General features: G+C 47.2%; 1 protein-coding gene across 2 annotated transcripts in view; it reads left to right on the top strand.

Moving 5' to 3' along the window:
• Lrfn2 (leucine rich repeat and fibronectin type III domain containing 2) overlaps window positions 1-24,494 on the top strand; it is a 168,751-nt gene that overhangs the window by 112,425 nt on the left and 31,832 nt on the right. Inside the window, exon 2 of one of the 2 annotated variants that reach the window (XM_017596406.3) lies at window positions 13,651-13,863. The exons of the other annotated variant lie outside the window; for it this stretch is intronic. The gene's annotated coding sequence lies outside the window, so the exon portion shown is untranslated. The remainder of the gene's footprint in view (window positions 1-13,650; window positions 13,864-24,494) is intronic. 2 annotated transcript variants of the gene reach the window in all.

The raw sequence follows: 24,494 nt of genomic DNA, 5'->3' as shown, positions 1-24,494 counted from the left end.
CATCTGGATACCTGCATTTTGGTTCTTTTCTCTCAGATGAGTCAGCATTTCAATCTAACTTTATTAGTTAATTTTGTATTGCTGTGACCAAAATACTGGAGAGGATGGCTTAAATTAAAATAAATCTATTGTGACTCATGCTTAGATTTTAACCTATTATTTATGGCTCCATTAATTCTGGGCCCATTTGTGAAGCTGACCATCATGGTGGTAGGAAGATGTAGGGAAGAAAAGGTTGTTCAATTCATGGAGGAGAGGAGACAGAGAGAAGGTATGGGCTACAAACTAGGTCTACGTTTAGAGTCATGTCCGTGGTGCCCTGCTTCCTTCACCCAAGCTGTGCCTCCTAGAACCCAGGGCACATAACCAAGAGCTTGCCTGCTAATGTATTTTGAGGCACATTTTTAGGACAGAAAGAGTGAAAGTGGGTGAAAGGCAGAATAGAATGGGAATCTATGCAGGGCAATGTTTCAGCCTGATGGTCTCTGTTTGGTGACAAGCCAGAGGAGGCAGTGCAGGTCCTTTACAAGGTGCATATGCACAGGCAAGCAGAATTTGGGTCAGGGGGTCTGGAAACCCTACATACTGAAAGGAAGCCTGCTAGAGCCTGTCTGCCTGCCATCCTCTTGTGTTAATTACACTTTTCCTGTGGTGCCAATGTGCCTGACACGAACAATTTTAGGATAGAAAGATTTATTACTATCTACAGTTACGGGGATTTACCATGATGGGGCAGCGTGAGGTGGCCAAGAGAGAAAAGGGGGCCGGTGAGATGACCCAGTGGATAGGCACCTGTTACTAATGCCTGGAGCACATATGGGAAGAAAAAGAACTGACTTTCACACATTGCTTTCTATCTTTTACATATGCACCATGCCATATGCACCCCACACATACCCATGCTCCTTGGCATGTGCACACCCACACATACACATGCACTATGGCATGTGCACACCCACACATATACATGCATCTTGGCATGTACATGCCCACACATATACATGCACCATGCCATGTGCACACCCACACATATACATGCATCTTGGCATATGCACACCCACACATATGCATGCACCATGCCATGTGCACACCCACACATACCCATTCACCATAGCATGTGCACACCCACACATACACATGCACTATGGCATGTGCACACCCACACATATACATGCATCTTGACATGTACATGCCCACACATACCCATGCTCCATGCCATGTGCACACCCACACATATACATGCACCATGCCATGTGCACACCCACACATATACATGCATCTTGGCATGTATACACTCACACATACACATGCACCATGCCATGTGCACACCCACACATACCCATTCACCATAGCATGTACACACCCACACATACCCATGCTCCATGCCATGTAGACACTCACACATATGCATGCACCATGGCATGTGCACCCCACACATACCCATGCTCCGTGCCATGTAGACACTCACACATATGCATGCACCATGGCGTATGCACACCCACACATACCCATGCACCATGGCATGTGCACACTCACACATATGCATGCACCATGGCATGTGTACACCCACACACCTCTCACCCCCATGAGATACAGAAAGGGGGCAGAGATGAGAAGCAGGTTTAACCTTCAGAATTGTACCTTCAATGACCCACTTGCCCAGACTAGACCCCGTCTACCAGTTTCCATGCTTCCCAATAGCACCACCAGCTGGGGGCCAGGCTTTCAGCCCATGAGCCTGTGGAGATGGCTCATATTCAAACCAGAGCACCGCCTGTCTGCTGGGCCCCCCTAGCCAGTGCCCCACAGCGAGTGAACAACACTCCATTCCATTCCATGTCTTGGCTTCTCAGGAGTTGCTCCATGTTCTGGGGTGTGGGTCTTAGCCCAGACACATGCATAGCTCACAGGACCACAAAGAAGAGTTCCTCAGGGCAGCCATGACAACGGTACGATGGTCTGAGAGGCTGTGAGGCAGATAGATCATGATTTATTTGTTGAAGCTATGGCAAGCAGTCTCCATAGAAGGCTACTGCCAGAGGCCAACTGCCAAGAAACGGCACCAAGGCAGACATAATGGAAAAGGACAGAGAGAACTGAGATATTTGTTTACGTTGTCTGTTTTCTGACACCTTATATAAGGAAAATACATTTGAATAAAAATTGAGAATGGAAAAATATGCACAACAGACACCTGGTCTGTGGGAAGCCTTGGGTTTCCTGTAGCATTTCTGGAAAAATCTTTGCAACTTTCCTGTCTTATTCAAGCAAAGATAGAGGCTGGATGGTAGATGGAGGATGAGTAGATAAAGGATGGATGGATGGATGGATGGATGGATGGATGGATGGATGGATGGGTGGATGGATGGATGGATGGGTGGATGAATTGATGGGTGGGTGGGTAATAATAACTTATTATAGATGTCTCTCTTCTGTGTATGTGCGTGTATGTGCACATGTGCATATGTATATATACATATATAGGGATAGTTGTGCCTGTGTGTTTATGTGTATATGTCTTTACATGTGCATATGTGTTTGTGCATATACATGTCCTTTTCACTAATACAAAATGATCTCCCATTACACTAGCTTTACAACCCAGTATTTCACAGTTGGGCGGGCTAGAAGCAGGTATTTATGTCATATACATGGTCGGCTATTACAAACAATGGTGTAATTGAATCTTTGTGTGGATATCTTTGTATGTAGGTGCAAGTAGCCTCTTGTGTTAGGCCTGAATGAATCTATATCAAGAGGGGATTTGTTTGATTGGCTTGCCCCACATGGACTAGGCAGTTCCCCAGGGACTGTGTCATATCAGAGGCTGAGAACTTTGCAGCTACATAGTCACAAGGTTGGAAGTCATAGCAGTCCCAGCCTGCCACTGAAGGCCTGGGGAACTGTATGTTGGAAGACTGGATCCCAGAGGGAGAGGAAGGTGCAGCAGCAGCAGCAACAACAACATGGTAGATGAATCTGCCAGAGAGAGTGAAGGCAGGCAGGACAAAGCAAACCTTCCTCCATCTCCTCTCTCTGGGCTGCCACTGGAAGAGGCCATTCACATTAGCATAGACTTTCCCATTTCAAATAATCTGATCAAGAAAACGCCACACAGGAGTGCATGGGTATTTGCCTTTTAGCTGACTCCAGATCCAATCAAGCTAGGCCCCTCAGTTGTAGCTTCCAACATGAAGAGTTTAGGGAGAGTCTACTCACACACCACAGACATCAGCTTTCTTTCCAAGGTGTCCCCCGCTAGCATCAACAGTGTGTGTCTGTGTGTCTATTTGCATGTGTGTGAGTGTGTCTGTGTGTGAGAGAGAGTGTGTGTGTGTAAGTATGTGAGTGTGTAGTTGAGTGTCTCTATGTGTGTTGAGTGTATATGTGAGTGTGTGTATACATGTGCTTATGTGTAGGTGTGTGCATGCATGTGTGTACATGCATGTGTAGTGAGTATGTGTGTGTGCACCTGTGTTGGTGGTGTGTATGTTTGTGCATGTCTGCATGTGAATGTATGTGAATGTTAGTGTTGTGTTAGGAAAGTGCTAAGTCCTAAGTTGTTGGTTTCCTAGGAGCCTGTTCATGCAATCATTTCTTCTTGGTGCTTTAAATCCATCTCTACAACTCTCTGGCCTTGGTCCACAGTTAGGCCCTTCAGTTGTAGCTTCCAACATGAAGAGTTTAGGAAGAGTCTGCTCACACACCACGGACCTCAGCTTTTTTCTCTTTCCAATGTCACACTGCTCTAGGTGACAATCTAGCCAAATCTAACCCCAGCCTACCCGGTTATGTCATAACCTCAGCTGGTGACATCATAAACTCTGCAACTTTGCCAGCTGGGATGGTTTGTTTTGGATCATGGTTAGCTGGGGACAGGTGCAGTGTCCCAGGAACAAGCTCACATTGTGTGTGGGCCAGGGTGTGGTTGGCCTTGAACCTTTGGATATTGACCTGCCCTGGTCTTGGCAGAAGTCAACCTAGGTGATCTAGAGTGGCGGTGTCATTCTAGTGTCTACCCTACTCCCATTCCCAGCAGACTTTTGCTAGAGAGGTTAGAATTGCCATTTAGAGTTCTTTCCAGAATCTTCTAAGGTTCCCTGACCTTTGTGTTCTTCTATTTCTCTCTGAATAGTAGGGAAGATAATAGTGGTTTATAGTGGCTAGGCGCAACCAGAATATTATTTCAGTAGAGGGCTCCCTTGGATGTGACAAGAAGAGAGAAAGAGAAGGTTTCTAGAAGATTCTACCTGCAGCCTGTGGAGTTGAAGCTCATTTCTTTTCTTTTCTTTTCTTTTTTTTTTTTTTCGGAGCTGGTGACCGAACCCAGGGCCTTGTGCTTGCTAGGCAAGTGCTCTACCGCTGAGCTAAATCCCCAACCCCCTTGAAGCTCATTTCTAATCTGGAAGGGAGCCATTATGATCCTTCTTTCCATCTCTGAGCCCAGAGATGGTGTACACAGAGCATCTTTTTCGTACCTTGTTAGATGAGGCTTCTTGCTGTCTCTGACCACACAGAGCTATAAACATGGCCACAGAGTGTTAATGAGATGGCCTGCTCCTACTGAGGGTGAGGCTCACACAGGAGGCTGCCTGGATCTCCAATTTCAGGGCCTAATTGTCAGCAAACTAGGACCAGCACGGCCCTACTGAGTCCTGGTAATGAAATATCAGCTCTGCCCATCACAGGCTTCTATGGCCTGCTCAGAGAGAGGCACAATTCGAGAAAGGGCTGGTAATTCAATCATGCAGGCCAGACAGGAACAGACTATGCAGTTTCTGCTGGGGCAGACCCTGGCTTGTTACTCCCTCCACTTCTCTTGAGGCAGGACTGCTTGAGAATCATCAGCAATTAGGCACGGAATATGAGTCTCAGGATTTAAGGGGACACATCTCTTTACATGGGAAGTTAAGGCCGATGAGTAGCAGACTGAGGTCTAGCTATTCCTATTTCTAGAGTCTCCTTGCCTACATTGGGAATAAGAACTAAACTTAACGCAATGGTTAGTGTTAACTGCCAACTGGATGGGATGTAAAAGTCACTTGGAAAGTAGGACGCTAGCCATCATTGTGAGGGGTCATTTTGTTCTAATTAATGTGGGATGACCTGCCCGCGGAGGGCATCACTATTCCCTGGTTGGGATCCTAGGCTGTGTAAGTGGTGAAAGGGATCTACAGCACGGATCCAGCCCTCTGTACTTCCTCTGTAAATGGAATGTGATTAGAGGCTTCGAATCCTTGATTCCTTGACTTCCCAACCGTGAGGGAGTCTGTACCCTTGAACCGTGAGCCAGAGAATGGCCTTCCTCGCTTAAGTTGCTCGTGCTGGAGAATTTAATCAACTAAGACACATGTGGAAGAAACCATTTCCACCAGGAACAGTGTCATGAAGGCTTGGCTATCCTTTCCAGAAAAGTGGATGGTCACTCAAAATTCAGCATACCCTTGTCACAGTTCACGAGCCCCAGGAAGTTCTCCCTGGAGTATGTAGATAAACAAACAAGCTAAAAACCCGTCTTTTAAATCATGTCACACATGTCTGGATCCTTTAGTGTCCGTCACCTGAAGTTTGGGACATACTGATGGCACAGTGAGGAGCAATAATGATAAATCTCTCACGCTGCCCTTGAAACCAGTGCCACACATGTCTTACAGCTGTGCCTAGTTGAATGACCTCCCTTCAGGCCTCACTGCAAAGCTTCTGAAGGTATTTCTCCTTCCTCACCTTGTCCGTGCATCCAAAGAACTTCCTACAGCTTCTGATGACAATTATTTCCTTCTTGCCCTTGGCTCATATCCAGGGTGTCTTCTCTGAAGGAGACCTATCTCTGTCAGGAACCAGTCATAGCTGTCATCATAGGATTCCCTTCAGTGCCTGCTCTAGGGTCTTTCATGTGTAGTCCAAGCTGAGTAGATGTGGTTAGGATGACAGGGTGGAGAGCAGATTCATGTCCTCACTTGAGCGTTAGCTGTGTGGAACCAGTCTGCCTTCAATTGCCATGAATCGAGACACTGGGCAAATGCTGTGCCCCTGCCCATTCTTGTGGGTTTCTGGAGTGTTTACGCCCACTCTGCACACACACACTCCAAGATACTGAGAAAGAGGCTGTCCCAGAGAGGAGGTAATCCTCCCTCCCTTGTCTGGGAAAAGCTCAGAGCCTTTGACATTTAACTCCAATGTAATTTGCTTTCACTTGTGTTGAAAATACCAACAAATGCCACCCACCTTCACTGCCTTGCCCTGACATGTCACATGAAATGCTACACTAATAAGTGCCTCAGATCCCTCTGCATCAGCAGGAGAAGCAGAGTTAGGCAGATAAGAAGTGGGTAGGGTGTGCACGTAGTTCAAGCAAAGAAAGGGGCTGAGCCTAGAGCTGAAGAAAGCTACGGAAAAAACATGGCAAGGATGAAGTGAAGGGGTAGGAGGGGACAGTCCACGAGCACCATCACAGGGGATGGTCCATAGCACCACCACTTTATTTATCTTAAAGGAGCCTCCTTCAGCCAACTGTCTACACTCTGTACACTTGGAGATGGGACGCCACTGTATACTTTTTGGAAACTGTGCAAGAAATACTCGTGAATGACAAAACAAAAACAAAACAAAACAAACCACCAACAACAAGAATCCCACAAAAACATAAGAAAACAAACCTCAAGTCAGTAATAAACTGCCTGGGATAAGATTTTTATCTCTCTCTCCTATACAAGTCTAGGCAGCAAGGAATGAATGTCTTCCAGTGAGTAGCACAACACTCGTGTGCACCGTAAGGTGGTGACCTAAGATATTGCTGCTAAGGGAACAAGGGAGTACAGGATTTATAACTGCTCCTAAGTCTTCAAGTATTCCACAGTTAACATTATAATTTAAAAATATACAGGAAGTTCAGGGTGGTGCTGCCGTGATTAGCAGGATCTAAGTTCCTTCCACTGAACTGTATGTATCTTTCAAACGTGGTTACCACCTCATGATCCAAGGTGATTCCTCAAGCTCTACTCACCCACTTACACCCAGTTGGCAGGAAGTAGGAAGCAAGCAAAAGTGTGTTTTTTTTTAATTAAGGATGCACAGTATATAATTACTTAGAACTTTTGGCTCCAACTTAGTCACAAGACTGCACTTGGTGTACTAGGAAGTTTTACGTCAACTCGACACAAGCTAGAGTCATCTGAATGGAGAGAACCTCAATTGAGAAAATCGAGCTGTAGGCAAGCCTGTAGGATATTTTTTTAATTAGAGACTGATGTGGGAGGGCCCAGCCCACGGTGGGCGGTACCATCCCCGGGCTTGTGGTTCTAGGTTCTACAGGAAAACAAGCTGAGCAAGCTTTGGGGAGCAAGTCATTAGCAGCACTCCTCCATGGCTTCTGCATCATCCCGGCCTCCAGGTTCCTGCCCTGCTTGAGTTCCTGTCCCCACTGCTTTTGATTAAGTAATGCGTGGAACTGTTATTGAAATAAACCCTGTCCTCCCCATGTTACTTTTAGTGATGGTGTTTCATCATAAGGATAGCAACCCTAAGACACTCAGGTACAAGGGAGGCTGGGAAATGTAGTCTTTTCTTATGCAGCCTTGTAACAACATAACATTTCAGGACTATGAGCAGCAGCCTCCTCTTTGTCTTTCCCTCCTCTTCCTCCTCTTCCTCCTTCTCTGCCTTCTCTTGCTCCCCTTCTACACCTCACCCCTCTGCTGCTGTTTCTTTTTTTTCTACCTTTTTAAGTTTATAACATGTAACTGCATGTACTTGGGGTCTATAAATCGATGTTATGATTGTGACTACAATAATGAATAATGACGTAATGCCAAATACTTGATGTTTTCACGGAGAGAGCTTTGAAAGTGTACTCTTAGCAATTTTAAGCATGCAATACTCTATTATTAACTCTATTTTCCGTGTACACTTGGGGCCTCTGACCAGGAAAGGACAGAGTGGACATTAGGGATAAACAGGAGCCTCTGTGTGGTCATTCCTTGGTCCTTTATCCTTCTAACGACAGCAGTAAGTTGCTAAGCTTTCTTCCTTTAGCACACAGGCCTACTCTACTTGTACTGATCTGCAGCTCATCCATTCAGTTTCTATGGCTCCCCACGGGGATATTATGCTAGAGGTACCGGCTTCCTTGGTTTGTCTTATGTTAGCAGGAAGAAGACATCCATGCACTATGATCCAAGAGAATCACCGAGACTCCCCTTCCTTGAACTGTTTCCAAGTTCCACATCCACAAGCAAGGTGCTAAAATCCTAAAATCACTAGGAGCTCAGTCCTTCAATTAAGGCAGTGCAGAATTCTCATTTAACACCACTAGCCATTAAGAGTCCAATTGCCTATTTATTTGATTCCTCGGAGTACTGCAGCAAGTGATGGAACCTAAAAGCTGGTGGTTAAAGTGGACTCAAGAGTTTCTTATCTTCAAACAACCGTTCTATTGTACATGTGAAGCAGTCCAGGGCATCTGGGGTGATGTAAAGGTGGTAGGCGCAGCCTGGCAGCAGTGGGTAGGTCTCTTCTGATTTTAAATGGACTCCAGCCTCCTGATCCTGTAGATAAAATAATTATCTCTTTGCCTCATCTGGGGCTGGCTGATGTGAGGTATGGAGAAACAAGCCTTCCCTTGCTGAGCGACTAAGGGACTTTCTGTGGAGCACAGAACTTACTGCCTCCCCTGGGGCAAACTGTTCCTCTTCTGCTGATCATAGTTGGTTGGTATGAGCTTGTGCCCCAGACTTACAAATTCTCTGAAACCTTAGGACAAGTCAAGGAGTATTCAGACTCCCCCACCAAAGGAACTACAGAGAGGCCTCTGCCAGTGAGCCCCAGCATTTCAGCTGGTCATACCTCAGAATCATGCTTCACTTTCCATAAATCTTGTTTCTGCACCCCAAAACTCTTGGACGTGGTCCCTATATTTGCCTAGTTAATTATCGATTATCATCGCTGCTAGGTAGCTGTGTTATTTAGTGTCTGTGTGGGCTCAATGCCAGTACTCAGAAGGCAAAAGCAAGAGCTTCAGGAGTTCAAGGTCATCTCCAGCTACAGCTACAGAGTTTAAGACCAGCTGGACCTACACAAAACCTGTCCCCAAACTAACAAAAGTTAATAAGTAAAATCAAAGTAAAGGTTTATAGACAAATATGTTGGTTATCTTGGGTCCCCAGTTAGTCCAGGAGGGAGAAGGAGTCATTTGTCAGCAACAGCTGTTTATGGTGATATGAAGACAACCAAATTCAAGGAAGAAGGAAGACTGAGAGTGAAGATCACTTTCTCTTCAGCCCATAGTACCATAACTTCTAGGCAACTATGAAGTAAAAGAATCCACTTTTATATGGAAGAGACTGAGACAAACTGTAAGGAAATGCTTTGTCTTAAATCAAAGTTGTCTTGTACAGAAAGTAGAAATACAGTGACACGAAGAATTACTATCATGGTGAGGAAGCACTGAATCATGGCACCACGCAGCCCCACTCTCGGGAGACCCTTAAGGGGCACATTGTCAAGGGAACCCAGCCTAAGGGAAACATCACTCTCCACAAGAAGATCTGAGGGTAGAGGTCTGTCATCAGAAATCCCTAGGCTGAGAATGACACATCCTTTAAGGAACATGACTTGTCTTCAAAGGAGCCCAGTCTGAGGGAGACACAGCCTATCCTCAGGGAACAGTCTGAGAGGGAGAAGGATCTATCCACAGCCAGCCCCAGTCAGAGAGATGTCTTGTCTTGAGGAAGGCCCATCTAAGGGAGATGGCCCATCCTCAGGAAGCTCCCGTCCGAGAAAACATACCCTGTCCTGAAGGGGGCCTCTATTTGAGTTCTCGGTTGAGAGGCATGACCTGTTCTTTGTGATCCTCAGTTTGAGACATGATCTGTCTTTAGGGACCTTAAGTATGAGGGAGATAACCTGTCCTCAGGAACCCAGGATAAGAAGGATGCCACGTCTCTGGATGTCCAAAATCAAAGCGAACGCGAGTAACATTCTCTCTGGCTACTTGTCTTCTCCCTGACTGTGGAAGAAGCTAGTTAATTTGTCTTCTCTCTGTGAGGCTTCTCTACTCTCCTTTCATGGACTACAGTCTCCCTGAGGAGACAGAGGAACCATTTGCTCAGATTGTATGGACCCCAGCAATTGCTTTCATAAATAATTATAATTTCAAATGACTTAGTCTAGTAAATTCACAGAATCTTACTGACAGAGATATGGTGGTACACAGCCAGTGGGGAAGGACATGCTGGAAAGCCTGTGTTGATCAGAGAACAGGTTGCTCTGTTCTGTGGTTCTTGTTGCCACAGACAGGGAAGCCTTAGGACCACCAAAGGGTCATATGCTTCTACTCTGGCAGCCTTCTTCCTTCACTAAAAGTTGTTCTCCACCTCTGCTTGCCTTTCCTTAGCGTCATGAGGCACCCTGCCCCAAGTCTTGAGATAGCAAGTGGAGGAGGACTTGCCCTGGAGCCAGGAGCACAGCTTGGGTTATGTTGCCTCCTCCCGTGCAGGTTGCCTCAGCCTCCTTTCAGCTAAAAGCTCAGGTCTCCTCAGAGTGTCTGAGAGTTCCATGAATATGCCTCACAGTTTAGCTTTTCCCTTTGGTAGCAACTGAACATCCTTTCTCTTATAGGTCCCCCTTTGGCTGCAGCCAACTGCCACAGGAAGGCCCACAGTGTAAGAACCGGAGTGGAGACAGCTTTGAGATTTCACGATGTGCATACATGTTTTGCACCACTGACCCTAGTCATCCTCAAATAAGTTACCTTCACAGTGGAGCAAACATCAAGAGATTGAGCAAGATAGCCAAGGTCCCATAGCCAGAAAGAGGAGAGGCAGGGTTCAAGTTCAGGTGCGTCCTCAGCCTCCTGGTGACTGGGCTTGTGCCCTTGTTAGTGTGCCTGGTCGCCCAATCCAGCTTGCTCTTCCTTTAAAAGGCATCTGTAAGCCCAGCACTTGGGAAGCAGAGACAGATGGATCTCTGAATTGGAGGCCAAACTCATCTACGTAGAGTTCCAGATCAGCCCACATGCTGAGTCCCTGTCTCAAAATCAGACAAATAAATAGCATCTCTAATGCCTACCTCTCTCCAACCAACATACTTGATCTTTGTTCTACCAACTAGGGTATTCTCTATGACACCCTATCTTCTGGAACCCCACCATCCCTCACTTAAGAGACAAGTGACAAAGCTACCTCTTCCTCGAAGCTTGTCCCCTTGTCCTAGTTGCTGGGCAGGCTTCTACAGAAACCCACACTTGATCTAACTTTCTTTCCTCTTGAGAGCAGTGGCTGTCTGAGATGAGTGGGGCATGCCTGGTTTGGAATCTCAGTTCTGCCTTTGTTCTAAATCATTAGGCACATATTATCGGATTCCTGACCCTCCATTTGTTTTGTAAAATGGGCAGAGAGTAAATACTAACACACTACTCATAGCTCTTTCTCTTTCCTGGAGTCTGGCTGTCCATGTATAGATTTATAAGCTCCCCCAAGAAAAGGAAGGTGCCCCACCCCAACACATGGACTCTGGATATCAGAACGCAGCTCCTCGTGGTTGCTTGATAGTCACTTCACTGACTTTGCCGTCTCCCAGCTACCAGTGTACATTGTAAAAAGGAAGCAAGGATGAGCGGGACTCGGCATATCTGGTCTTTGGAGTGGTATGTGCCTATGCACATAGAGATTAGAGATGCCATATTGGCCTGGTGCCCCTGGAAGTTCTTGGCTATGGGCTACCATCAGGACACCGTCCATAAAAGGAAGATATTCTGAGAAGAAGACCTGTCCCTATGTCCCATATGCCTACCTGGTCAGGTGCTCCCTGGGAGCCTGGCTGAATGATTAAACCAGTGTGTTGAATAGAGCAGGCTCCTGTCAATGAGGAAGAGGGAGCCTAGCTACAGGGTCTTTAATCCACATAGTCTCCAGGGGATAAACCAAAGGAAAAAGAAGGAGTAGGGGAACAGAGGAAGCCAGATAGAGGGAAATGAAGAGGCCCTGTCTGAGACTAGCAAGAGGGTTCAACAGGTAAAAGCACTTGCTGGCCATGCCTGAGGACGACCTGAGTTCTGTGGGTTCGATACCCATGGTCCCACGGCGGTAGGGGATGGTAGAGGGAGAGAATCAACTCTCACAAGCTGTCCTCTGACATCCACACCCACAGTGCGGCATGTGCACTGCCCTGGAATGCACAATAACATTTTTAAATAAATAGAAAGGAGCAAGCTGGAGAAGGGAGACAGCCCATTTCTCTGTAAGCCTGAGGCAGGGTCAGGAGAACCTCTGGGGACTTAGAGAACTGGCCATGTTTTCCCTGCTGTCTGTCAGGCAAGAGGCCAGTCCAACCCGACACGAAGACAGAAACGATTAGGAATGCAGAAAGCAAACCTTGGGTAATGGAGCCTGGTGTTTGCAATAAAAATTTAAATGTGCCATCATGGCGACAACAGCGGCCTTTATCTGATCAGCCTGTCAGAGCCTTCGGAGGCTGGAACCCGTAAATGGCAAAACCAAATTGAATTCATATTTACTGCCCTTTAGTCCGTGGGGTTCCTTGTTTCCAATGGATTAATCTTTCTCTTTTTCTCCCTTTCCTCCTTTATCCTCCCCCTCTTCTTCTTATACTTTCAAGAGGTTCCGAGATCCAGGAACTCCTTGGGAGAGTTAGTGGGAGAAAGGAGGGGCTCTCCCTCTTGGTTGGCTTCTGTTTGTTTCTCCAAGTCATCTCTGACCCACATCCAACATTTCTTGTGCCCTGGAGGCCATACCACATGGACAGCTGAGCAGTATCCCTGGTCTCTGACTGCTGGTGAGGCTTGGCCACTGAAAGGCATCTAGAGGAAGTCACTCTTTTGACCCGCCCCTCCCAAAGGGCAGGCCACCAGGGCTTGTATCTGTCTTCTTTCTAGGAAGCTCTTCTTCCGACCCCTATACTGGTTGGGGTCTGCTTTGTTCCTCTATCTAGCAGTGCCTGGGGAAATAGGCTCCTCTCCACTGCCAGACTCTGGTGCGGCATGTCTTCAGTTCTCTAGACCTGCTTGCCCATGGTCAGCAGTCCCTTCCTGAAGCTTCCTTTCAACTCCCCTTTGATTATGTCCTTTGCTAACTACTCCTCTAGGATCCTGACAGGTAAGTCTTTCTGTCCCTTCTTGTTAAAACTTGGGGACACAAAAGAGCTGCATAACATGAGCAGACAGATGACCATGTTCCTGTGCGCTTGCAGATAGGCGTGTGTGTGTGTGTGTGTGTGTGTGTGTGTGTGTGTGTGTGTGTGTGCACGTGCAGGTGAGTCTTCATGGCTGTAGAGGACAGAGGCTAGACAACTTTTTCATTTCTCAGGCACCATCCACCTTGATTTTTGAGGCACCATATCCTGTTGACATGAAATGTGGTTAAAGTAGTCTGGCTGACCAGCGAGCCACAGAGATCCACTTGTCTCTGACTCCTCAGCCCCAGTGTTATAAGCATGGGCCAAATGCCCTGTTTATGTGTTGTGAGTGGGTACATATATGTAGGTATGTAAGTGCATGTAGAGACTAGACATCAACATAGATCTGTTCTTTTGTCACTCTCTACCTTATTTAATGATTTATTTGTTTGGTTTTACATGGATGAGTAATTTGCTTGTGTGCATGAACATGCAGTGTGTGATTACCTGATGTCCCCACAGGCCAATGGAGGGCTGCAACTAAAGTTACAGCCAGTTGTGAGTAGCCATGAAGATGCTGGCGATTGAACCTTGTTCTCTAGGAAAGAGACAGGTACTCTTCACTGCTAAGCCATCTCTTCGTTCCATCTACATTGTTGCTGCTGTTGTTGCTGCTGCTGCTGTTGTTGTTGTGGGGGCAGTGTCACTCACAGAACCTAAAAGCTCATTGGTTAGGTAAGCTGGTTTACCAGTAAGCTCCAAGAATTCCCTTGTCTCTGCTCTACCCCAACTGCAGGGGTTATAGCCACATACTGCCTTTTACCTGGATGCTGGAGATCTGGAGTCAGGTCCTCGTGCAGGCAGGATAATCATTTCACTGACTGAACCATCTCTCCATCTGCCAATCATCTTTTGCAGCAAAGATAAGGAAGGCCAAGACACACCCAGTCTTTGGGGTGGTATTGCCCATGTGCATGCTGGGTAGAGATGCATAGTGACCTGATACCCCTTTGACCTTGAAGGTCCCAGATATGGTGCCCCTCCCTCTATGGTAAGCCTTGAAAGAACCCAGGGCTGGCTAGAGAATGGGAGCTAGGAGAGACCGCTGTGGGCCCCTCACAAATAGGCCTCTTTTCCAACATGAATTTGTGTCACACCGTAGAGAGAATTTGTCAGATGGTCCCTACTGAAAAATAGCCATGCTTTTGTTGGTCTGTGTATCTGACAAGTCCAAAATGACCAGCAGGGAAGACTGATGTCTCATGGACCCCCCAAAAATAAGCCTTGGAGAGGGAATGAAGAATGTCTTTGTCCCTGATGCCTCGTTTCAGGGGCTTTCCTGTTGTTTCGCAAACAGGAGATGCTGAAACATACAAATAAACACTCATTAAGAAGCGATTTTGATTTTTCTAAATTATTATTTTGCTGCTGTTGTAGTTAAGCCCTGATTTCTTTCCTCAAAACCCCAGACTCTCAGAAATAAGACTCAAACTCAAATATATTTACAAATACCTTGGCCATATAGCTAGGCTCTACTCTGACGAGACCATGACTAAAATAACCCAATTATTTTAATCTACACTCTGCCACATGACTGGTTACCTGTGCTCAGGTATCATGTGTCTGATTCATCACACCTTTTCCAAGGACCTTTTGCACCTGGCTCTATCCCAGAATCCTTTTTCCTCTTGGACAATCCACCTTCTATTTCTTGCCTAAGCCACGGGCCATAGGATTTTTAATTGACACGTGAGTCATCTGTATAATAGATAAGATATTCTCTCTACACTTTTTGTTTTAATTGTGTTATCTGGAGCCCAAGAGAAAATACACTGTGTTTAGTGTTATACCAAATGTCTAACAACAGAGCAAGGTGATAGCCACAGGCTTGTGTATAAGATGAGATGCTATCCACATTGCTGTGAGCTTTTGTGTTATCAGCGTGGTCTATACTCCTGATGAGACCAGTGATGCAGGCACAAGAAAGGTTCAGGGAGGTCCAGGCCTCACCAGGGACCCTGACATGAAGAATTCAGCTTTAGACCCAGGAAGCATTATTTTAAGATTGATACTTGAGCTAGAAAAGTAGACACAGCCCTGCCTGCCCACAGGGAGCCCAGGTCTCAGGGTGTGGTGGTTTGTTTGAGATATCTCCCATAAGTCTCTGGTATTTGAATGCTTGATCCCCATTGGGTGGCTGTTTGGGGGAGGATTAGGAGGCGTGACCTTGCTAGAGGAAGTATGTCACTGGTAGGTGCCTTGAGGTTTCTAAAGCCTTCTGCCATTTTGAATACATTATCCGCTTCCTGCTTGTGGTTCAGGAAGTGAGCTCTCAGCTATTTCTGCCGCCATGCCTAAGTTCTGCTATCATGGTCTGTAATTCTCTGCAACTGCAAATCCCAAGTAACGCGCCCCTTTTTTCTTTAAGATGCCAGCCATAGATAAGTAAGTAATAATGAAGGAGAGACAGCCTATTCTCGGGGAACCCAGACTGAGGGATCCCGAGTGTGGGGGACACAAACACTCTCCTTAGAGAGACCCAAGTTGAGGAGGTCTCATCCTAGTCTTCAAGGATCCCAAGGCTGCTGAGAAAAATGCAATCGCTCTCTCTGGTGACCTTCAAGTATGATATCTTGCTCAGATGCTAACACATAATTGCGATATGTAGCCACAGTGAACTTTAATGCCACCTAGCCTATGCTTGCCCTGTAGCCTGGGTAGCTTAAATAAGAAAAGCCAATTTTAATTTTGCCTGAGCCAGACATAATGAGGAGACTAAATCATAGACAGACCATTCCCCGGCGAAATGGAAATGAGTTTTGGATTATCTGCTGCTTTCAATTATGCAGCCCACTGCTCCCCACATTAGCCCAGTTGCAGAGTGGACGTGGACCAGTCTGGAAACGTCCCTTGAGTGGAGCACTAGGGGCAGGATGGAGGGTACTGAAGAGTCAATGAGGCTGACATCTTCTTTGAGGTAGAGGTAGGCGAGAGGGTTGACTTCGGAGAAGGTAAGGGCTTGGTCCTGGGGTTTAAGGTAGCTGAGGAGACCCTCAGTGTGAGAGAGGAGCCCTTACAGTGGGTAACGTGTCCCTGCGTGTCCTCATTCTCTCTGAGGTGGGAGGGAAATGGTCCATTCAGGGGCTGAGAGCTACCCGCTGGCTTTCCACTTCGGTGAAATAAGGCGCAGATCTTGGAGGTAAATTGTTGAGAATCGAGAGTGAATCAGAGCTCCTGTCTCACTATGTCCACTTAGCTTAGGTGGAAGCTGACGGGTGGAAACAGCAAAGTTGGAGGCCTAGACCAGCCATGCACCTCCTGCATCGCCAACAGGATAGATCGAAAACTACATGGAGATTAGTGCACGGGAAGGTAGCATCGCACAACCTGGCATTTGTCCCCGTCACTGGGGAGCAAGCAAGCCTGCTCCCTACCCCTTCTCCACAGCCCCACTCCCACCTAAGATGTGTGTAGGGATGTGTGTAAAGCCTCCTTCGCCCACATAGCGCTGTGTCACGGGAACCCACCTGTTCACTCGCTTGCTCACCTCCATTCATGCAACGCCCCCTCCCACACCCTCGGGAGCTTGCTCAGTCACACACGCAGGCTGTCACACATCACACATCGCAGCCTCCTCACATTCCCCAACCCAACCCCATCTCCATTCACAGCCCAATCTCCCTGTTCTTGGTCACTTTCATACCCTACCATGTGTGGGTGTCGCTTTGTTAACCCTGAACATTCATTCACACAGGGAGGTGGGCGTCTCCACAGCTTCCTAGATCCAGTCAGGGGCGGATTTTCCTGCTGATTGGTTGTTGTTGTTACTGGTGTTAATTTTTGAAACAAGGCCTCATGTAGCCCAGGTTAGCCTTAAACTTATGTAGCCAAAAATGACTTAAAAGGAAGCTTACTGCCTCCCCTCTCTTAGTGTTGAGAGTACAGATGTGTACCTTCTGGCCTGTGTTATGTAGTGCTGGGAATTGAACCCAGGGCTTCGTGGACACTTTACCAATCAAACTATCTCTCCAGTCTCTTCCACCCCAACTGTTTCTACCTCTCGATTATATGTGGGGCAAGCATTACCCCACTACATTCCTTCTGGGTCTTATTAGTCATTGATGCCATTAATGGCTTTCCTGCTTTAAAATAGAAAAAAAACAAATTCCCAGTGTCTCACATACATTGGGGTCCAGACTGTTGGAAGTTTATGTAACATAACTCCAGTTACAATTATGAAGCTTGCCTGGGGCCAGCAATCGTCAGAAAAGGAACAACGATTTGGAACAAGGACTTTAGTGTAAGTGGTTCATGTAGGTGGTGGATTGGGAAGGGCGGGAAGAGAGGTGGGGAAATCGGACAGGGAGGAGTCAGGGAGAGGCTGTATTGAGGAACAGGTTGCAGTGAAAGGAAACCGAGGCTCGTGCCTCCTGAGAATCCTCAAGGGGGTGTAGAACGTGGTTTGTCTTAACCCAGGGCTGAGAAATACGAGACCCCATAGCTCTTGTTAGACACTGGTCTCTGAGGAACTCATTTCCCAGCATTCATGGCCTGCCCCACAGGAGTAAGCTCACTCTTGTAGCAAATTACAGGATACAGGCTGTCAGAGGTGTGGTGGACTAGGGGCTCTTCCTGCTGGAACAGAGTTCGTTCACTCACTTGCCCATTAATTCACTCAGCCCACGTGCCTCTTCAGCGCCATGGACTAGGCTCGCTACCGGGAACTAAGAACCCAGCAAAAATAGTTCTTGTCAAAACCAAGGTCCCCAGGTGAAAAGGAGTAACAGGCAGGCAAACATAATTGCACAGTAAAAGCGACCATAGATATGTTAACACGGAGGCATAATACGATCCTCCAAAGAGAAGGCAGTTGTAGCTTAATAGCAGACTCCTGATAAGAACAGGCTATCTCACACAGAGCCTTTCTAACGGCCCTAAATGGACTCCTACTGCCCTTTAGACATGTCTCCCCTCTCTTCGCTGTTGTTTAGAAGGTGGTTCCTGTCCCTGTGACTTTGTGTGAGATGCTGCTATCCGTCCTATATAAGGGTGTCTTTCTGCAGCTAACGAGAGAAGGCTGTCTCGGGACTGTGAGCCTCTCCTAGGGACATTCATGTGTTCTCTCTTCTCTCCTGTCTTCTTCCTCCCCTCCTTCCTTTGATGCTGGCTGCTAAGCCTCCAGGATCCAATGTCGAAGGCTGGCTTCCTGCTCAGACATGTAGCTCTCTCCTTCCCTGACACAAACCCACAGACCTTACTTGCTCTGTCCTGAAGGGTTACCGGAGTTGTTCTGGGGTCTGATCTGGACCCCTGGCATCCTTACCTCCTCTGCCTGTCCTCAATAGAATTAAAGAGACAAGCCAGCATGAAAAGCAGAGAAAGGAGATCTAATGGTCAGTCACATCAGGAAAAGAAACAAAGCTCTCCATTGGCCTCCAGGCTCCCCAGCCCCCACCACAAATCCATTGCTGGGGTCCTGATGTGGCTTAACTAGAACACAGAGGAATGCAGAGCGTTACCAAAGGGTTCCTGTCTAGTGAGCAGGGCCAGGAAGAGTGCTTAGGAAACCAGCACTCATTCTTCTTTACACTTAAATGGAGGCCCAGACTTTGTTTTCTGGTGTCTGTGCTCCTAGCCCGAGTGGAAGGAAGTCAGGGTCCCTCTCCCCACTACTAGACAGGACACAGCCTCCCTAGCTCCTCTTGGGTGAGCAGTGTGATTCTCTCACAGTGGTGAAGAGAAGGCGTAGCTGCTGCCTCCCTCCAGGTGGCTGATGCCAGCCCCTCCCACCCTCCTACCTGGAGCACACTGGAGGGTCTTAGCCCTTTTTACCTGAAGCAAGAGGCAAAGCCTCTCACTAGATTTACAGGCTTCAGGGGCAAGTGGGGGTTCAGGCTGGTTGCTAAGATATCTTTTAAATGGAAATCAGGACGGAGAGACGGCACATATATCTAAGCAGCCATCTGCTAAATGTTGCCTCTTCTTTTGGAAGCAGAGAGGCTGGGGGGTGGGGAGAGCTGCAAAGGAGGGAGGGGCTAGGGTGGGGACTGCAGGGGCCTTAGGATTAACCACCAACCAGAGGAAGTTTCCTTTTCTGCGCCTAGGTCTGCTGCTCTCTGCTCCCCCATTTTAACTGACCCCTGCATTGTTTAAAGTATGAAAATCCACCTGCAGAAGCTGGAAAATTAGCTCAGCAGTTAAAAGCACTTAAACTGCTCTTCAGAGAGCCCAGAGTTCTGTCTGCCCCTAGCACTCTTGTGCTGTGGCTTACAACCACCTGTAACTTCTGCTCCAGGCTATCTGCACTCATGTGCTTACATCCGCCTACAACACACACCCACACACACACACACACACACACACACACACACACACACACACACATGCTGGAAAACTGAAAAATAATAAAAATAAAATTTAAAAAATCTCACCTAGAGGCACTGATAATAAACTAACAGCCTGGCTTCACGGTTCTGTATTCCTTGCCAGTATACTTCTGTGTTTGCATGTGCATGTGTGTGTTTGTGCATATACATGTGTGTGTCTGTACATGCATATGCCTATGTGTGAATGCTCCCTACCATCAGGGCCTGCTAAGTGGGCCTTTCAGAGCCAGTGAGCCCTCTGCTTCTGAGAACCCCAAATTTCTCTCCAAGTTTTCCTCCAAGCAGAAAGCACAAGTGCCCAAATGTAGCGGAACAGCTGGACCGTCTCTGGTTCCTAAGCAATCCCAAGTAAAGCTGCCAGTTCTGGGTACACCAGGCACATGGCTGCCTCAGGCGGGGCCTCCTTTGCTTGGAGTATGGCCTGGCGCCAGGCAATCCTGAGTAAGTGGCGATCCTTTCTGGGGTGGAGGAGAGTGTTCTGTTGGGTCCAAACTGCTTTGAATGTCATTTCTCAGTAGCTAAAACATGGGTAACTGTGCACAGGGCCCCAAGGTATGCTGGAGCAGGCTGTCCATTGTGCAAGGTTGCTCAGCTAGGGTACTCTGCCAACAGCCAGAGAGGGCATCTCGTTCTCACTACACGAGAGCACCTTACGGACTATGAGCTGATCGTTACCTTGCAGAACTGTGAGTTCCACATGAAGAAATCCAATGCATGATGGGAGCAGGGAGGTACCATCTCCACCCTGGGCCAGTGCTCGAGTCTAGGCTAAGAGTGTAGGTTCAAAGAGCGCTGTCCTGTTGCTTCACTTCTGTCTATCCTCCTTCCTCTGCTCCAGGGTTGGCTCGGAGATGCTCCTCATGGGCAGTCTCGCCTCCTCTGCAAGCTGATTTGACGTTGGATAGCATAGCCCATCTGTGTCCTCGGCTCTCAGAGCACCACTGCTTGCACTGCTGGCCAACGGGACATCAGCCCCTTCTATCTGCTTTCAGGGCTCTCTTTCCATGCCGGGCCCCGTCTCCTACTCTCTGTTCCCCTCGGCCACCCTCACCTCTCAGAGATGCTTGAAGCACGTCTCTCGAAGGCCAGTCTTGTCTCTTAGCCTTTTTTATCAAATCCCTGCTTCAAACAGGAAACACCTCCCCCATTTTATCTACCCGAATCAGGATAATTTATCCATTTCCTGCAAAAGTGGGGGTGAGACCGCCTTTTGTTTGGAGAAATGGGCTAAGTGACAGTTCTCAGAATACGATTTTAATTAAGATTCAATAGTCACTTGTCTGTCTTCCATGCTGATTACTTAAAATATATTTACCCAGCTCTATTATGTCACCCATTTGAATTCATTAGACATTCCCTAATCTTCAACAAACTTTTTTTTTTCAATTGTGGTTTGCTTAACATCATTTGGTAGGGATGAAGATGTTTGAAGCAAAGGGGTCTGGGTTTTCCTGGCATGAGGGTGTGAGTCCCACCTCCCTGACTTCCTTTACCACCTCAGCTGTGTTGCAGAAACTGTTGACAAACGTCAAGGATGGAGACGTCCAAAAGATATAGAGGTGGCCACAATCCACACTACACTGAGGCAGGCTGCCAGAATCAGCCTCTTAACCCACAGAACTGGCAGGGCTGGCTGGGACGGATCTGGGGACCAAGCAGAAGATGCTAGTACAGGCCTTAGGTTAACAGCCCCGGGGTCTAGCTCCAGCTTTTCCTGCCTAAAACTGATGCTGAAGATTTCCTGCACAGGCTCTACCAAGTGTGTACGTAGAAGACCAGAGCTCCTCTTGGGAACAGAGGAAGCCAACAAATAGAGTTCTCCAGTGATTGACAGCCAGAGAGGGAGAGGGGGAGGGGGAGGGGGAGAGAGGAGGGAGAGAGACAGAGAGAGAGACAGAGAGAGAGACAGAGAGAGAGACAGACAGAGACAGACAGACAGAGAGGGAGAGAGAGAGGAGGGAAGAAGGGAGGGAGGATAGGGGGAAGAGAGAGAGAGAGAGAGAGAGAGAGAGAGAGAGAGAGAGAGAGAGACTGACTTGATGGGCCCCAGGGCAGGATGGTTGCTTTCCTTCTGCAAGGAGTTTGGTGGCAGTAGGTACTAGCTGGACTTTAGTTGCTCCTGAGGGGATGGGGTAGCACCATGTGGAATTAGACATTTGGGAGATTCCACAGGGAACTCCTAATGAAGGACCTTCTAGAACACAGAAAACTTCCAGAAAAGACCAGACAGCAAATAGCATTAGCTTTTGCTGGTCCTGTGCTCTCTGTGTGCACACCCTGCACCTCTACCACATAGCTAAGAAAGATGGCCCAAGAAAGACGCTAAGGAATGAGTGGGCCATGTGCTAATGAAATTTTGTTTACAAAGCAGACAGCAGACAGCAGTCTTGATCATTAGGGAACCCATAGCCGCATATGGAGGAGGATCATTTGGGGTGTGCTGGTAAGTGTGAAATACACACCAGATTTCAAAGTCACTATACAAATGAAAGAATATTCAACATCTCGTCCATAACAGCACTGGTGACATTGACATGATATTGTGGGCAAAATGAAATATGCTACTAAAATGAACTTTATCTTTTTTTGTTGTTGTTGTTCTTTTTTTTCGGAGCTGGGGACCGAACCCAGGGCCTTGCGCTTCCTAGGTAAGCGCTCTACCACTGAGCTAAATCCCCAGCCCCTTTTATCTCATTTTTAACAAGATACTGTCACTGTCTGGTATGGTTTGGCTCATAGTGGAGTTTCTGTCAGACAGCCCCGTTCTCGGGACAGCGCCATCTACAGGTGAAATGTGGGGAAAGCTGCTGGTCCTTGAAGGGTCTCAAAGGAGGAGTTTCCCTTAAAGAGGTACCATAATAGAATTGAAATCTGCGTGACCAAGCATATGATTGGAAGAGGATTTTATATATGGCATGTGTATATAGTACATATTTATCACTTCTCCAGTGCCAGTACCAACTGTCACCAAACTCCTTGCTGAGGCAGAGCGACCGCCCCGCCCTGGGTCCCATCAAGTGCCTACGTCTCTGACTGTCAATCACAGAACTCTCTCTGTTGCCTTCCTCTGTTCCCAAGAGGAGCTCTGGTCTTCTAGGGTCACACTTGGCAGAGCCTGGACAGGAACGCAGGAAACCTTTGCCGTCAGCATGAACAAGTCAGCATAGAGGGGAAGGGGTTTGCTTGGGCTAATAGTTCAGAGAGTTGGGATCCTCAGTGGGGGTTGGGGGCAAAAGCACAGGGACAGGGGCAGAAGACTGAGGGTACATGCCTTGAGTCATAAACACAAAGAAACAGTGACTGCCAATGTCTTTAGACTCACGGTCTGCCTCCAGTCACTTACATCTAACAGGATCACACCTGCTTAACCTCCCAAACAGCTGGAGACTAAGTGTTCAAATGCCAAGGGCTACGGAGGACACCTCACTCATACATCAAGTAGCATATACGTAAACCGTCTGCTGGGTGCTTTCTTTGTATCTGTGGCACCCGGCTTGAGACATACAGATTTCTACTTCCTTGAAATACTAATAACTTGCTCAAAACAAGAATAGGGCGGAAACGATAGCTCAATTGATAAAGTGTTCGTTATATATTCAGCACCCATGTGAAACCCAGGCACAATGTGCCTATCATCCCAGTTCTGGGGAGGTAAAGTCTCGCTGAATCTCACTGGATGGCAAGTCCAGCCTAAATGGGGGAGTTTCAGGTTCAGGGAGGAACACTATTGTAAAAATAAGGTGGGAAGCCCATGAGGACGACAATCGGTGTCAACCTCCAGCCTCCACACGCATGTACACGCGTGTCTGAACACACAAGTGTGTGCACATGCACAGAGGAAATGAATTTTTTTAAAAGCAGCACCAAATTAATCTTTAATCTAGTGTCTTCTTCCCTACTGTGGAATACCTCAGCTCTTCCAAACTCACTAACATGTGCAGAGCGTTCACAAGGGCTAGCAAGTGGGCAGCGCATTCCCAGATTATTGCCCTCTGAAGCCACTTTTGTGGAACGTAATTAGCACTCTGAGAAAGTCAATTTTAGAAATTCTGGTCTTTAGGAAGCTGTACAACACAGGATTTCTCACAGACCAACACAATGGCTTGGTTTTAGCCTTACACACAAAACGGTACATAATTGTTGCCACATAGAATAGGGAGATTCTGAAAGACTGTAAGATTGGGAGGCACAGAAACCCCCAGGAAATCCTTGTCTTTTTCCTACCCTATATGTCCATTAAGAAAAATGCCTGCTAAGTGCTGGACAATGAGTGAGGCTGTGAACACCCTAGGGAAATGAGTATATACCCAGCAGGGAGGTGTCCATCTGTCCATCCATCCATCCACCCACCCATCCAACCATCCATCCATCCATCCATCCATCCATGTATACACCTGCCCACCTATCCATCCATCTACCCATCTGTCCACCTGCCCACACATCTATCCATCTATCCTTCTAGCCACAAAGACACCCATCTCAGACTCTCCTGCCCATCTATCACCCATCCTTCCCTGTATCCACTCATCCATCCTTCCATCTGTAGACATACCAATGCCAAATCTATCCATTTAGCCACCCACACATCCAACTATTATCCCCCAATCTGTATACTTACTTATCCATCCAGCCAAAATCTAATCACCTACTCATCTGTCCACCCACCATCTAACAAATACCAACTGAGTAACTAGGTTTCTCTGGGCTTTCAGACACTGTGCTAGATGATTATAAAGCAGCAGTTCATAAAACATATAAAAGGTCTGCTAGCATGGTACTCACATGTAATTTAGGAAATAATCTGAAAATACACAAACAGTGAATCAAGTTGTTAGGAGATAATACCAGTTGAAGAGAAAAAATAAAGTGGAAAAAATGTTAGAAGAGTTCAATGAAAAGGTATGAGCACTTGCCTGGGCATAGCCTGTCTCTGTTGTTCCCTAGTGCTGTGTGACATTCCTTGGAGGGAGGAAGCTCTTA

The sequence above is a fragment of the Rattus norvegicus genome, chromosome 9, assembly GCF_036323735.1.
Source record: "Rattus norvegicus strain BN/NHsdMcwi chromosome 9, GRCr8, whole genome shotgun sequence".
Taxonomy (NCBI): Eukaryota; Metazoa; Chordata; class Mammalia; order Rodentia; family Muridae; genus Rattus; species Rattus norvegicus.
The sequence above is the reverse complement of the archived record's forward strand: the minus strand, read 5'-3'. Positions and strand labels throughout refer to the sequence as shown.